The sequence below is a fragment of the Fringilla coelebs genome, assembly GCF_963513975.1.
Source record: "Fringilla coelebs genome assembly, chromosome: 1".
Classification (NCBI taxonomy): domain Eukaryota; kingdom Metazoa; phylum Chordata; class Aves; order Passeriformes; family Fringillidae; genus Fringilla; species Fringilla coelebs.
Genome location: NC_140028.1, coordinates 89,860,601 through 89,876,863, shown reverse-complemented (window position 1 = coordinate 89,876,863; position 16,263 = coordinate 89,860,601). Strand labels below are relative to the sequence as shown.

Below are 16,263 nucleotides of genomic sequence, written 5' to 3'. Positions count from 1 at the left end.
AGGTAACAAGTGATAGGACAAGGAATCAAGCTGTACCAGGGGAGGTTGAGATTGGATATTAGAAAAAATTTCTTCATGGAAAGAGTTACAAAGCATGGGAGCAGTCTGCCCAGGGAATTAAAAACCATATACATGTGGCACTTAAGAACATGGTTTAGTGGTGGACTAGGTTAGGTTAACACTTGGACTCAATGATTTTAAAGTCCTTTCCAACAGTAACAATTCTGTTACTCTAAACATGAGGGAGGGCAGTTGCCCAGGTCATGCAAAACTGTGCTAATGAAATCATAGAGGAGAGCAGATCTCACGGGTCAGTGAAGAAGGGTTCCCCACACAACTGGAACCTTTACCTGCCAAAGAAACTAATTTTTGAAGTGGTTGCACCCCTCTACAGAAGCTTGCTAAAAAATTAAGACCAATGCTTAATCCCTGAGGCAGAGTGTGTATGAGAGGTTTTCTGGTTCCTTTGGCATTACAGAATTAAAGTAATTTCCTCCTTTTCATGACTTTCTCCCAATTTCAACTATCCACATCCAGAATTATTGCCCATTTAGAAAAGAAATACTACTGAAGGGACCACATCCATCAGAGTTCTTATTTCATTCCTCTGAAACTTGAAATTCTCACTAAGACACAGCACGAAGGATTTTCAAGCACAAGGTCCTTTGAACATACAGAACCAGACATCTCAACCTGCTTTTAGCAGACCATAAGATCTTCCCCATTAGGAGTCCCCTGGACATTCAACAATATTATATTAAACAAATACTGTGGGAAAACAGAAGACCTAAAAAGTCCATAAAAGAGGGAAGTGTATCTCAGCAACAGAAAGTACATGCTCACAGTACTCAGAAAAATAAATTCTTGCCTGCAATATTCATTAGTTTCAAACACAAGCTACCAGAGAAAAGTCTGGCTCAGAGAAACGGGGAAAATACAGATTCTGACTGAGCTATGCCTCGATGATTTTTTAAGATCAATTCATTGCAGTAATTAATTAGACAGATCACTCTTTTGTAGTCTTCTTTATTAGGTCACAAATCCATGCAAATTATTAATTTCTTCTACTACTTTTAGTAATGATCTGCTTGAGAAGTTGTCTTCGCTAAGTTCTTCAGTTTAATACTTATCTTGCAAATGTGCCAGTTGACTAAGAAGAGAGGAACAAAAGAAAAAAAAATCTGACACAAACCAGCAAATGTTAATCCAGAAGAACATTAGTTGTTAAGAAGAAAATACCAACAGTAGAACCAAAAATAGCTCTTCAACCATTTGTCTTTTCAAACTTGTTTTTTCTTCTTAGGCTCCATGCTTCTCATAACTGAATATTTCTTAGGCTTGTACTGGGGTCTCTCAGAACCTCTTTCCACTCAAAGAAAAATTGTCTTTTTCCCTATCACATTATTACCAACCATAATAAGTGCGTTTATTTCTTTTATCTCTGTGACTTTCTTGAGTTTTGTCTACTGTTTATCTAGGTGCAAAAGCTGGTGGTCAATGCTTGCCACTTTTTTATTAAGTATTCCAATGAAAAGTGATGCTGCATCTTACTCAAATGTAAGTTTAAGCCATCTCTACTTGGAACTAGGGAGGAACTAGGCTTTGCCGTTGGCAAAACTTTGCTGTAAATTCTTCTCTCATCCACCAGAATTTCTCCTATCACATGCACCTTTACATTTTATTTTTCTTTAAATGTGTGACTGGCTATCGAACCAAGTATTTTCCTTAGGCTCACAGAAGTCAGGTTTTATGCTATCCTAGTGTAAATTGAAATGATGGCCAAAGCAGAAAAGCAACAAAATGATCAAAAGTCACCTGTCAAAACAGGAATATGTAGCTGCTTGTAAAAGTCAAGATATGCTGTATCTTTCGTGGCATGCTGGAATTTTGTTGTAGTTGTTCCTTCCCAATAATTAACAGATGGCAGTTTAGTTTTAAAACAAGGGCATTTTTTAATCAGTGAACCATCTATGCTACTCAACCATCTGATCTGTCTCAAGGTCATTGTCTTCAGAAGTGGGTAAGAATTACATCATCTGTCCTACTATAGGATGGCAATTACATCATTGATCAATACCTGAGATCTTAGTGTGACCAACAAATTCATCTTAGGGATGAGTTACAATTGGGCAGATACCACAGAATGTAAGTCCTATTTGCTTCAATCCACACACCCATTAAGACTAAATTATAAAACTATCAACTCTCTTATTTGTAGTACAGCACAAGCTGAGAGCTAAGCAGTGCTGGGGTTAGGAAGGTGCCACAGTGGCATGCCTTTTGCAAAGGCAGAGAAGATCATCTTTGCTTTCAAGAGCTTACAGCAGCCTGAAGTGACAAGAGCAACGGAAGGTGGAGGAAAGATGTGTAAGCAGATGGCAGCAGACCACGTTATTTTTAAGCCTTTAGTGGTGATGCAGTTTGAGGTAGTCACATGTTCATCTTCAACAGCAATAAGCTATTTTAGTTCCCTCTTGCCTTGAAACAGACCTGGAACAAGCAAGCAGCAAGCTCCTGTGTCTTAGTGGAAGATGTGTGCACTTCTGTCTTCTGCTCCCCTGCAGCTGGTCTGGCAGTGAAACGTAGGGTTCTGCATGCTGTGGGAAAAGATCAGCTGAATGAAAGGAGCATGAAGGAAGGTCTGCAGGAAGTGGATAAAGATGATCCAGTCAAGACTGAAATTGAGTAGAAGAGGCTCAGGGAAAAGAGGAAAGTTGGACCGAACAACAAATCCGCTTAGGATAGAGATTTATATGCGGTTTGGACTCACAGTTTGTCTTCTGGCTGCTTTTGCCACTGTGCCTCTTCTGGCTCAAGTCTCCAAGAAGGGACAACTCCCTCGATCCCCCTTACAGGAACCTGTTGCAGAGGAAGAGCTTGCTTTGCTCACCTTTGCTCATGCAGGGCTCAAGCAGCCCTCAGGACCAGGGTAACCTGAGGAGAGCCCCACTAAAATGTTTCAGCAAATACCTACATTAAAATTCAATAGAGGGTGGCAACTCACCCATGGGGGTGGATGTATAATATACAGCAGTGCCTGGAGGCACTGACCAATTGGCTTCTCTACTGGCATACAGTGAATGACAGCCCCCATCTCAAATACAAGAAGAATATGAGTAGGAATAGGAGTCCCAGAGAGGGAGAATACTAAGTCAACATTTTCACCCCTGGATACACTAAATTAGGTACCAATCCATATTTTGGGACCTAAGTAGCTGGCCTCCTTCACAGCAGTGCTGTGTGCACCCAGAGGCCCATTAAAGTGAAGTAGAGGGTTGCAGGAGACTTCCCTGCTCTGAAAATCAGGCTGGGACTAACCAGATTTGATAGCTCTGACCTTAACAGATACAGCTGTGAAACACAGACAAGACTAGCACCAACAGGGAAATAATATGAGATTTCTAAAACACAAATTAAACGCTGAATCTTGCAAATACATACACTGTAGCTACATGTCCTGTAGCACCTCTAAGGGCAAAAACTGACTTGGCCATTTAAATGTGGGCTTTTAAAACACTTGATTTTGCAGGCTGTAGGTTGCCTGAAGGACAAGCAACCTCCTCTATCTTCTACTGTCAGATACACACAGTGGATATTTAGTGCCTATCACTCTGTCTTCTCCCTATAAATACAGAGATACAGTGTGGATGTCTTTAACACATGAAGTCAGTAAAAGCATGGCATCAGAGAACACAGCACAATGAACTCACCTTAAATAAGAAGTTTTTATTTCAGGTTAGGGCAAGGTAGTTAGTAACTGTTTTTCTGATAGGGACTACTCTTACAAATCTCTCATCATGAGGCAGGAAAACTCCCTGGCTTTGGAGTAAATAGCGAGGTAAGATTTGCCTCTGTGGGGCTCATTACAGGCTAAGGGCATTAGACCCTTTCTCTTGTAACAAATCCTTGGTGTATTTGCAGTAAAAAAAAAAAATTCAAAATTTTGTTTAAAGTACTTTAAGTTCAACGTTCAAAGCCTCAGATCACATTTGCAGCAGATTTAATAGGGCAGTACTGCTGGCCTCCAGAAGGGACTTCTTTACCCTTGCATACTAAAGAATAATTACACAAAGAAAGGCTAATTCTGCCATCCCTTGTACCAGGTTTATGCTAAAATAAGTCCACTGATGAATGAAATTAAAAAGGCATGAGACTGCAATAATCAAATACTGAATCTGGCCATAAAAAAATATAATCTGCGTTATCAAAAATGTAGTTGACTCAAGAGATTTCTTTTCCTTGTTTCCTACACAGAGACACTCTTTTTTTCACATAAGGAATTTTTGAAGAAGCAACGCCTGTAGGGTTCCGGGTTCATCACAAAGTTAAGTGCAAATTCCTCACAGGTAACAGGAAATTAAAAGACAACAGGAAAATAACTTGTCCATACAGCTTTCCATACAGATTTTCAAGCAGATAAATATGAAGTTAAATAAAAAATTAAATGCTGCTTCAGTTTCATGACTGCTAGCTCTTCATCCCTGTCCCAGAATCCAACTGTGTTCTGTGGAAGAAGAAACGCATCAGTGCTGCTCATTTCACCTACAATGAAAAGTAATTTATTGTGCCTAACTGTGAAAAGCATACTGGTATCATCATCTAGGAGTCTGTATCTCACAAGAGTTGTTTCTGTAATTTGCCCTTCTTTTGAAAAGAACTAAGATTAGAATAACTATGTAAAACCTGCAACTAATATTAAATTAATTGAATGCATAAAAAGTTGCTAGGATGATGGAGGTCAGAAAGAGATGTATGTGTGGCACAAAAGGAAGTACAATATAGTTATGAAAAACCTATTTCTTAATTACTAGTGAGACACCTTAGTCTCAGATATTACAAAAAAATTCAAGAAAAATAATCCTTTTCTCTCAAAATGTGTTTCTTGATAGCCAATTTGTTAATTTAAGAAATAATGCAGGAAAGAGTGAAAGAACTGATCATTATTTCTTCTGTGTTACTAAAAGGGAATCTGCATGAGCACAACTGAGGGGGAATAAACTGAAAATTAAACCTTTATCCTGAAGCACCTCAGCACTGGATACCCTTAAACACACCTAAAAATACCATCATTTTTCCTAGCAACATGGATGATAGCATTTGTATTTTGCCACTGGAGCATTAGCTAGTTAAGCTTAAGAAAACTCAAAAGAATAGCGTCAGAAAAGGGTTAGAACAGGAGTTGCATACCACACTGAATGCTCACACTGCTTTACAAGTCCCTTGACTGCACAGGAGGCACAGAAGGCGAGACCTTTCCAACAACCAACAACTGGTTTATGTCTGCTGTGGCAGATCTCTTCACTATGCAGCTACTCAGTTTCCAGACAGGTAAGATATAAATCCCTGAGCTCCTATTAGCACATCAACAAGAATAAACTCCAGTCTTTTACACTGCTGAAGTATTACATACAACAACAGAGACTCCTGCTTCTCAAATCCAGTGCCAGCATCTTCCAATACGCTTGCTTTCTACTCTCTCCCCTCTCACTCTTTGCTATCTGATGTTTTCAGTTACCTCATACACACCTCACTGATGCTCCAGCTCCCACCTACACTGTCTTCCCAAGCCTCAACGTGTAGCTCCTTCCCATGTTACTCAGCTTTCCTATTTATCTTCCCATCACTGGTAACCATCCCACTGCTCCTTCCCTAGGCTGATAATCTGTTTCTTAAAACAGGCCCTAAATTTTTTTTTCCCCTTATACCAAAAACTCATAAAACCTTTATAGGAATCTATGGAACTGATAACAGATCAAAGCATTGCCTTTGCCTTTACTTCCTTTAGAAGGAAGGACATGAAAAAATATCATCAAAGGCACAGTCAAATTTATAAAAACTAATTTGAATCAGAAAAAAAAAAAACCTCAGAACAGATGGTTTGACACCCTATCTCATCCAGCCAAGTACTGGACTCACAGAACCTCACTATATTACATGATTTCAGAAAGAAGGCACCTTTATCAGCATAAAACTAGGAGATCTTCAGGCTGTGCTGCTCAGAATAGAGCATAGAAAACTAAACCCAGCTGACTCCCACAAGAAGCTTTTCCACGCAAAAGTGGAAGGGATTAAAACCCCACACCGTAAGAAAAAGAAGCACAGTCTGATCAAACCTAATGCCCCCAAATGAGTCTGCAAGTTGGCAGCAACAACACAACTACAGAGAATAAATTTGGGGCTTCTTGGATCTTGACTACATCAAGCTGTTAAGAGGAAAACACTTCTCCTTCCTTAGCTGTGAAGTACGAAAAAGCAGTAGAAGGCAGCTGTGCTTTCTGACTTAACCTTGGTTAAAGAAAAACGCTACAAATCAGAGCCAGGGGAACTGTTCTCTGTGGATGCATTTCCTATTGAGGGTGGGGAGTTGGGCTCCTCTGGCCACCACTTCCACATGAGTGCATCTCCACAAACTGCAATCTCCTTTCCCTGGATAACCTTCATCACCAAATGCTGAACACACTGATGAAGCTGATGAACAGTTAAGTGGGGGAGCAGCTTGACCAACGGCTGATACAGCAAGTGTGTTGCATCACTTGATAGCAGCTTAAAGCATGAAAATTACTCTTTTGGCCCTATATCCTCTCCCTCCCCATCAAATGGGCACCTTCCACCTGCCAACATGGCAAGAGTGACTTTTGAAAGGAAGCACCTCAGGCAATCCAGAATTGCACACTGGCAGCAGTGAGCAGGAAAGAAATTTGCCTTGCAAAATAGCTGGGCCTCCGAAGTCCCAAGTGTGGCAGGGCACAGACAGAAATATTACAACCAGCTCCAACAGCACAGAAAGATGTATCGTGCAGGCTGCTCAAACTCACATATGGCCAAATAATGTTGCAAGAACCTTTGTGCAACAGGTAGGGGATTGGAAAAAGCAGTTTTTTAAAGAGAAAGCAGGGAAAATGGCACTCAGCAGGGAATCAAAGGTGAACAAAGCAGAATCCTCTGTCAAAAAGACTGATGCTCACTGATTCTGGAAAGGAAGATCTGTATCCATGTTGTACACAGAGTATGCCCAGTTTCGGGATCCAGTCTGCTCTCATCAACGGCTCTTTATAGCTGCCAACACCAGACTACAGCAGAACCAGGGCTTGTGCTTTCTAGCAGTGAAAGCAGGACCGGGGGTATATTCAAACAGATACTGATGCTACATACTCTCAGTTTTATTCTTGAACAGCAGAAACTGTAGTAGTAAAGGCTTGTTAAGCATACACAAGTCAGAGTATTTCTGCATGCAATTAATCATTATTAATTTGAAGATACTCTGTTAGCAATCCTATTTTCTGCTTCCTGAAACTCCAATTAATGAGGGCCAGCACTCAATCTAAAAATGTTTTATTTTATGTGTTGAACAAAAGCAACAACAAAAAAAAAAGTTATTGTCTAAACACACAAAATGTTCTCACAAAAAATTTCCTTGCAATTTTTGAGCAGAACAAATGACTTAAAAAGAGAGGTTGAGCAAGCCAGATTAAATAAGTATAGCACTTAAGAACTTGGAAGCAAAACAGTTTTTATTTAATAAGCATATAAGTGGTGTTTCTACCATCACTGCTATTAGCTTTCTGCTTTCTCCTCTCCAACGTCTGCAAATTATGATCTCAGAAAACAAGAAAAGGTGAAGTGTCTCTGAAACAAATGAGTGAGGAAATAAACATGTCTTGTTTGTGATAAATTTGCTACACACATTTTTGAATCTATAGTTTGCCTGTCTAAAAACATTTCCAATGGCCCTTTTGCGCTTAGGAGGAATAAAATTCACTTTCATTTTCCCTAGTATTTCAAGTGCTTAGGTATGAGAAAACCCAGGTTATTTCTTGAAACAATTTTGTCCCAATTAGGGGAAGATGAGGTTGATGACATTGCATCACACGACATATCTGCTGAAACACTTCATCTGTCTTCCATAAAATACTTCATGCCATTACTAAGGGTAGACCCTCTGCACCAGATCATAGTGAACATAACATCTGGACTCTTCTTTATAGTCCAATAATAGCACAGTGTGAAGACAACTGATCTTAATGGCCTTCAAGTCACAAGTATCCCCAGAAACTGAAGGGGAAGCTGTTTTCATCAATATAGGCTTTCATAGTGAGATTTCTAAGCACTGCATTTTGAGACAGTAGAAAAATCTGTAGCTATTTCAAATACTTTCGGAATACCTTTCCCTTACATCAGTCAGAAGGGCCAGCTATAAATACTCCAGCTGTCTAAGCATGTTCCTTTCATGATACACTAAGTGCTTTGAAACAATGCTGGTTGTTATTTCAGACCCTAAGCCAGGTTTGTTAAAATCTGCCCAAATATCATACACAGGAACATGCAAAAGATGAAAGAGCCATGCTACAAATAGAGCAACTGCAGAGGCTACTGTGGGCCCTGCCCACATACACTCCAGTGTATTTTTACACAAAGCCTAGCATTGCATCATGCGGGTGCCAGCTATAGCTTGTACCATGCTGCCAACAAAACAGGATCCAAAATCAGATAACAAGGAAAATTCTAGGGCAGTATCTGTGTACTAAGAGGAACAGAATTTGTTGGGTTTTTAAGAATCATCATTGTAATGCTTTACACAGACACTGAAAGCATGGATGCAGACAGCACTACAAGCATCAGTGAGAAATTATTTCAAACTCATCAGTCTGACTTACTTCTCCCCTCCTTTCAGGCTTTCTGAACCTTGAGAAACACTACCTGGCTGTTCTCTTTGTGCCAGAACAAACCACACCACTTCTCTGCCACTTGGACTTACCACAGTAAACTTTTAGATATTCACACAAGAAGACAGAAGACAAAACAAAAAATGCTACACAATCTTGTGGACGAAAAACATCTGATTGCTTGCAATTTAAAGCCTTGACTTTCTATTTCATTAAACAATAACCAGAGTTTATCTCAGAATAGAAAATTACAGCTCGAGCTGCACATCCACAGCTGAACCCAAGCTGTAGCCTTGTTCAATCATTTACTTTTGTAGGGGTTTAAAGAGTCAACAGTTCTGCCATCCTGCAAACATTTTTCACCCTTTATTTCCCTTTATTCTAGCTGAATGACGATGCTCTGTAGTAAAGTTCTGCTTGGCAGAGGTGCAGAAGAACCAGAAGTCTCTTCATGTTGCCCAATGAATATGCGGTGGAATCACCTCAAGAGCAACACGACAAACGCCTCCCAGTTTCCCTGTGGCTGCTGGTGCCACCCCTGCAGCAGCCAGTGCCCAGCTGAGCTCACAGTGACCCCGGGCTCCTCCGAGTGCCACCAGCGCAGCTGCGGTGCCAGCTGGCACCTGACAAAAAGTAGGAACATGAAAACTGAAACGAGGGTTGGGGAGGAGCGGGCAGGGCTCACAAGGCAGCTGGTCTGAGGTTGGCTCTGAGCAAACTAAGGATCAGGGCATGGGGTCATGCTAGAGAAGACCATCTCAGCAGCAAGAAGTACTTCAGATGCAAAGCTTTGAATTATAAACAATACAAAAAAAGAACACCCAGGCAAACTCCAGATTTTTAACATTCTATGTGCAGATCTTTACTACATTATTTACGTGCATGTTCATTAATAGTAAGCAAATTACAATGTGTGCCAGAGATCATGAATCCCCTCAATAATGTAATTCCATAGCCCTTCAGATCCTGAAGTACCACATGCAGTACTACTCTGAGGCTTCCATGTTGCAGTACAAAATGGAGGGTGGTGAAGGGAAAGGAACACATAGCACTTTCACAGCAGCTGTTAATGCTGTGGGTTACAGGCCAAAGAAACAGCTTTGGAGAAGCAGGGAGGGGAACCCATCTCCTCTCCCCAGACTGCACCCCAAGTAGTCTCTGAGGAAACTTGCCCTCACTCTTTCAGTGTATCACTTTGATCACACACATGGAACAGGCTGATACCTTCCTGACCGCAGCCCAGCAAACAAGACCGTCTTTCAGGCCAGCCAAAAATAATGACCCCTCAAGTGAGTCATAGAGCATATTGCCATTTATTATCCAAGACAGTTGCTTTAATAGTGCTGCTACACTGGGAATTCAGTTAACTCACCCCACAGACTGGATTTCAACATTATTTAAGCTGTTGGATTTCCATCAAAGGCTTAAAAGACTTGGTGATTTTTCATTTATTTTTAGTTTTTAAAACCATAGAAGAAATGTCACTCGACAAAGATTTATAGCTAGCCCAATGGCAAGTCTGGTGTTGGTTTGTAAGATTCCTGACAAACCCTACTACTTTAAAAAAGTAAATTTAAAGGAAAAATAAGACATTTTAGAGTAAGAACATTCCTATCAGAAATGACAAGTAACTTTCTCTTCTCCAGAGATCAGGCTTACCACATTTTTATGTGTACTGAATAGTCTGAGTTTTTTAATTGGAAAGCTATCAGACAAACTTTCTTGGTCCTTGTTTTTTCTGCTTTCCACCAATTTTTTCCTTCTGCTTCTCACTGACTTTTGAAGACTGTGGCTGATAAATACTATCATTTTCAGCTAGTAGCTTAGTCCTAATCAGGTCATATCCCAGTTCCCTGCCTGGGGTTCTACCCAACAAGCAACACTGATCCAGCAGAGCCATCCTCCTCTCTTGGTTGCCATAGATACTCTTTGGTGACCTTCTGACACATTTACTTGGCTGGCAAACAGAAACTGTCATCACATCAAGTGCTGGTTCCTCTTCTTCTCATTGTTATTAATATCACTCTTTTTACTAGTGGCACTAAGATCATTGCATACATATTCACTTACTGAGATTGCTATACAGCTTCACAGCGAGGTCTGAACTGCCTCTAACATGCCTCCTGCAACTGCTTCAGCAACTGAAACCACTCATACTAACCCAAAACACACACCAAACCCTCTTAGAAGACATTGTGCCAGTGGAAGGCTCCAAACTAGAAATACAATTTCAAAACCAAATCCAATCACAAAGAGCTTTATTAAGTTTGGGATTTATTACGGAAGCGCTTCAAATTTCTTTCTTAAATTATTCTTCCCAGCAGGCTAACTTTCTTTTACACTGCCTTCCTTTCCTTCTAAGGCATTTTATGATCCTTATTTTAAGATCTTTATTTTTGCTATAATCTGAGGAACAAAAGAGGTCACTAATACCTTTATTTGGTTTGTATAGTTGGAGAACATCTGGATCCGAAAATGACAAAAGAAGAAAAAAGCAAAAGAAGAAAAATTTCAAAAAATCCCACAAAACTTACATGAAGAAATCAAAGGTGCACGTTTCCTAAGAATATTCAAGTTGGAACAAAGAAAACTACAGAATATCAGAGTTTTCCATAGAATAAGTGATTCGATTTTCAATCATGGAAAAATAACTATATTTAGAAAGGCATAATACATAACTTTTTCTTCTGGTAAATTTAGCGCAATTGGAAGAACCAGATGGCCACGTAACTATGGAGTATTCATCTCTATCATCCTATGTAGAAACATTAGAAAAAAAAAAATCCTACATGTCTTGAGACTAGCCTGTGCAGACCACATAATAACAAATGAGATCATTATGTACAGCCTCCAAGCAAATGGTCTTTTGATTTTCATCAATTTATGTATGCTTTGGAATATCAAGTTATTATAATTCTTTGGTGTTAAAAAAGGCTTGAAGCACTATCCTTCCAATTTAGCCTAAAGATAATACAATGATAAACTTCTACTCCCAATAAATAATCACTAGGACACTTCAGTTATCAGAATTTGAAAACACTGGTGTTATGAAACATTGGTTTACTATTAAAGTGCAAGTGAAGAATGAAAAGCACAACTCCAAATCTCAATCTGAAAAAAGGAACACACTCACCCAAGCATCACTGATGCACACAGCAAAAAAAGCACCCCAGCAAAAAGAAAACTTTATTGCCACTTTAACATTCCTTAGTAAAGAAAGCTTCCTGGACAAGTTGTGTTGGCAGCTCCACAGCATCCTTTCCCAGAGTTTCACTCATGCAAGTTGATGGCATTGAAAAGCACGCTTACAACCACTGCTCAGTATTAAACAGGTCTCCAAAGTGCAGAAGGAGGAAGAATGATGCAGTGCCAAGACTCCTTGGGTGGGATTTGGGAGCCTCAGCTCTCTGCCATGCTGCCCTTTGGGCCATGAGCCTACCTTGGGACTTGACTCTGCAATCTGAGCAGTGGAGGCACCACACCTTCCTCATCTGAGGGGAGCACAGTCAGGACAGACACAGGGAAGCCTGAGAGAATTCAGGCTGGTTTTGACGCCCTGCATGCAGGCTTCCTGCATGGTGGGCTCTGGAAGCGTATCCTGCATTTCTGTGTTCTGCTTTCACCAAACAGAGCAGTAAAACTGGAGGAACTGGAAGGAATCGAGTAACTTTCACTTTGACAAGCACAATGAAATTCTGCCAGCCTTTCCACTTGAAAAATTACTGATTTAGACACACTCCAAAAATAATAGCAGTTCTGTTCTAACTTCATGGCTACAGCTATGGTAACATTTTCAGTACTGCCATGTTTCTGAAATACAATCAATGATTATTAAAAAGTTTTCTTAGAATAGCTTTGAGGTGAAATCTAATGTTCTGTTTTCATAGACTGCAAACAAATATGATCAGTGCTGACATGAAAAGCATTTGAACTGTGCAAACACTGTTTTCTTCTACAAGCAGTAAAGAAAAGCACCATCCAGGACTTGGTCTAGCTGATTACAAACTATTTCAAGCACTGTCTCTACGCATTGTGTTAAAAATAATATAATGAAGTTTTTTTATAACACAGAATTTAAAAACATGATGACAACTGAAGAACTATTCAGAACACAGGCTCTGGTTTTAAACTATATTCATGTCAGGGAGGGTCATGAGCAGATATTCTAATAGTACTTTCCCCCTTCCCCCCCCCCCAAAAAAAACTTTCATATAGAATGCCCTAAATGACACATCCCTCAAAGGATTTCCCTCCTGCTTGCCCACAAACTGTCCAGCCCCCACAAAGCTGAACGGATTGTGTGTCAGCCCAACTAATTAATTCAAGCTTACAAATAGCTACCCAATCATTGAAGGCTATATACCTACACAGTGTTTTCCCACACATATTTTACTTGTGTATTTTATGCTTAGACAGCCTAATATATTAATCAGTATGAAAAGAAGAGAAAGGCAAAATGAACTGTATGATTTAAGCCTGGTTCAAGATCATATTACTTGCCTAGAGAGTGTAAAGTGGCCTTTATATGTATGAAGATCAAACCCTGTGGGTTGCTCTAACCCAAAATATTGCTAGGTTTGACTTCAGCAGTTACAGTTCCCAAGAAGGAAAATATATTTATAGATATAGTCCCAAAGACCAAATAGTTCTTCAATCAGTAGACGTGTCATTCTAGAAGACATTGAATATGCATTGAACTCTTTAAGCTCTGATTAATTCTCTCAAGAACACTACTTGACCAGACCTTAAACACAGAAACAGTCTGATGATGATTTCAAACATGGTGGTTTTACCCTGCCCTCCTCCTTTTTTTCCCTTTTTTCTTCACGGTTCACATACATCTGCTCACTTCACTGACTTGAGGCTTACAGCAAGAAAATACAGTCATGAAACCCAGTTGTCATTAATTGCTAGTAACATCACAATTACAGCCAGGAAAAAAACACTGCTGAAAACTCAATATATTTTTATCTACACATATGTGACTACAAACAACTTCTTTGACACCAGATATGCCACGCATTCTGTACCCACCACTGCAGCTTCAACCATGAACTTATCTCTGCTTAACCCTTTAAAACACAAATAAGTTGTTATACTAACAAATAAAACAAAACCAAAATCCAGAAATCAACCTCCTGTGGTTTTCCTAACTAAACTACAGCGTCTTTCTTCTCAAGGGGAAACCTCAGCATTTGTGTACCTGTGAATTGGTTTTGGTGCTTTTGTAGCTAATTCAAACATTTCCCCATGCAAATCACCCAAGCTGTGGCAGACCACGGGTGTCCATGGCCAGGAACAGTGTAGGGAGCATCTTCCCGACCAGCCCAGACACCCTCTACACAAACCACATGCAACTCAGTTAACTAAGAGGGGCCTTTGGCACACATTTGGAGAAACCTCTGAACTCCTGTCTTTGTGACACAGCATGTGAAGTGCTGTACCACATGCACTCTGTAAACTTGATACCAAAGCTGGCTGGAAAATATCCACCAGCACTACCCTTAACTCCACGTTCCCACGGTCAGCAATCTCTCCCAGCTGAAGCCACGTGCCCCTTCTCAGCCACATGTGACACCTCACCCAAAATATCAGCCCATAAGGGGAAGGATCAGCATCAGCAAGCCAGGAGTGAGTTTTTTGGGTAGGTATTGGGGGCTTTTGGCTTGTTTCATTTGGTTTTAGGGGGTGGGGCAAGGGGTGGTGTTGAGCCAGCCCTATATTATGATGATAAAGCAACAGCACCAATGTTGGTGAGGCCAGAGCAAAATGGTGTTGTCATCTTTGGTGGTTCCCTTCTAGGAGGATGAGAGTATCTTAACTGAATGTCCAAAACATTAAATCTACTTTCAGTAATGGACAGAAAATTATATTTAACCAGAAGGCCTCAGTAACAGCTCTGTATCTCAATCACAGGCCCAGCACAAGCAGCCACAACTCACAGTGCCTCTACCACGTACTATCAGTACCTTGCAGACCAGGAGAGTTGAGGAGTCACTCCTACCCTCTCCCTCAGCAAATGGTCAGTTTGTCAACAGAGAAAAATTCTGCTAGGAAATGAAGAGTTTAGCAACTAATTTCCATTGAATTACTGGGCAATAATAATAAAAAAGAGTCCACTTTAAAGCAGCTTACTTATACAAGCAAAAACTGGGGTAACACACATCACTTCAGAGGTGTAGCAGAAAAAGGAGATTTGTCCTTCAGCTATAATCAATGAAGACCAAACACAGTCTTGCAGTTCTGCATGGAAAGGTCTCAAGCACTGGGAAGGAGGTCTTCAGTCAGTGCCACCCGCTTCAGCGACAGATGAATTAGGCTGACAGAGTGCCCATGTTTTGAACTTTCTCGTATAAAGGATAAATATAAACAGTCACATAGAGCAGATGGACAGTCAGACAGCTATTAAAAGCTCCACAGATAACCCTCTGGCACTATCACCCACATAAAACAGATACTGAAGAAATTTCATACACAATAGCTCTTGAGCTCAGATATTCTAAGGCAGTTAAGATCTAAAGAATATGCTTTTTATATTACACAGATGATTGTCCATTTATTTGGTAAGAGAAAGCCAGGCACACTCAACAACACACTTCTTGAACCATTAACAAAGCAGAATTCACTTTTTTGCTTCTCAGGTTTAGTGCACACGCAGAGAAGGAATTAATAACTATTACTAACCAGAGCAATACTGGAGCTTGTCAAATAAAGATCCATTTATTTTCAAAGTATTGCTGTTGCTAAAATTTACCAAAAATATTGTATCTTCTGATTGCTTCTCTCAACAGTCACTGTAGCAGCACAAAGCCAGGCAGAGGCAGCTGAACTGACACAAGTTGCAATCTCTGGCACTGTGTGCTTTTTAGCACAGCATTTTGAACTGGCAATGGAAAAGAAACCATTTTGAAGCACATTTCACTGAGGAGCTCCCAAGAAAAAGGTTGCAATCGCAGACTTTTACAGATGTTCCAACCTGCAATGCTTCACTCCCACCATTGTTCTAAACACTGAGTACACACCCTCCACTCCACACACACACTCACATGCAGATACACGTGCACGCTCACATGCACTCGGTGTCACACCATGTACCTCACTTCTAATAGTAAACCTGACAGAAAGGAATTTTATTTTTACACTTTCACACCTCCCACTCCTAATTAATGTCAGTCAGCATCTTCTGCATACTACAGAAGTACACACTGCAAATATACATGGCCTTATCTGTGCTCTGTGCAGGGCAGGGGCAAAAATTTCCATTCTTGCTAGAAATTGAGTAGGCTCTATGTGATGGATTCACACAGGAAGGATCTGGAGATGCACAACCCTCCTTCAATGACCCTCCTGAGAAGTCAATTAAAATGCTCTGACTTTTGGGGGGAATGTTTCTGTTGGTTGGTTTGTGCTTTTCACCCCGCAGCTATGAATCGGAAGCAATTCCCCAGTTCAGAAGAGTTGTTGCAGACTTCCCGAGGTGCAAGAGGGCTCAGGGACTTGCCAGTACATCCTGACAGCTGCCAGGAACAGTGGCAGTAGTGGGAGGGACAGCGAAGGAATTCTGCCAGTGACTTCAGTAGAGCCAGTCCACAGTGTTTGG

At 40.5% G+C, this 16,263-nt stretch overlaps 1 protein-coding gene across 4 annotated transcripts in view; it reads right to left on the bottom strand.

The window, feature by feature from the left end:
- ATXN1 (ataxin 1) overlaps positions 1 to 16,263 on the bottom strand; it is a 215,575-nt gene that overhangs the window by 113,457 nt on the left and 85,855 nt on the right. Inside the window, exon 4 of one of the 4 annotated variants that reach the window (XM_084215225.1) lies at positions 2,771 to 2,859. The exons of the other annotated variants lie outside the window; for them this stretch is intronic. The gene's annotated coding sequence lies outside the window, so the exon portion shown is untranslated. The remainder of the gene's footprint in view (positions 1 to 2,770; positions 2,860 to 16,263) is intronic. 4 annotated transcript variants of the gene reach the window in all.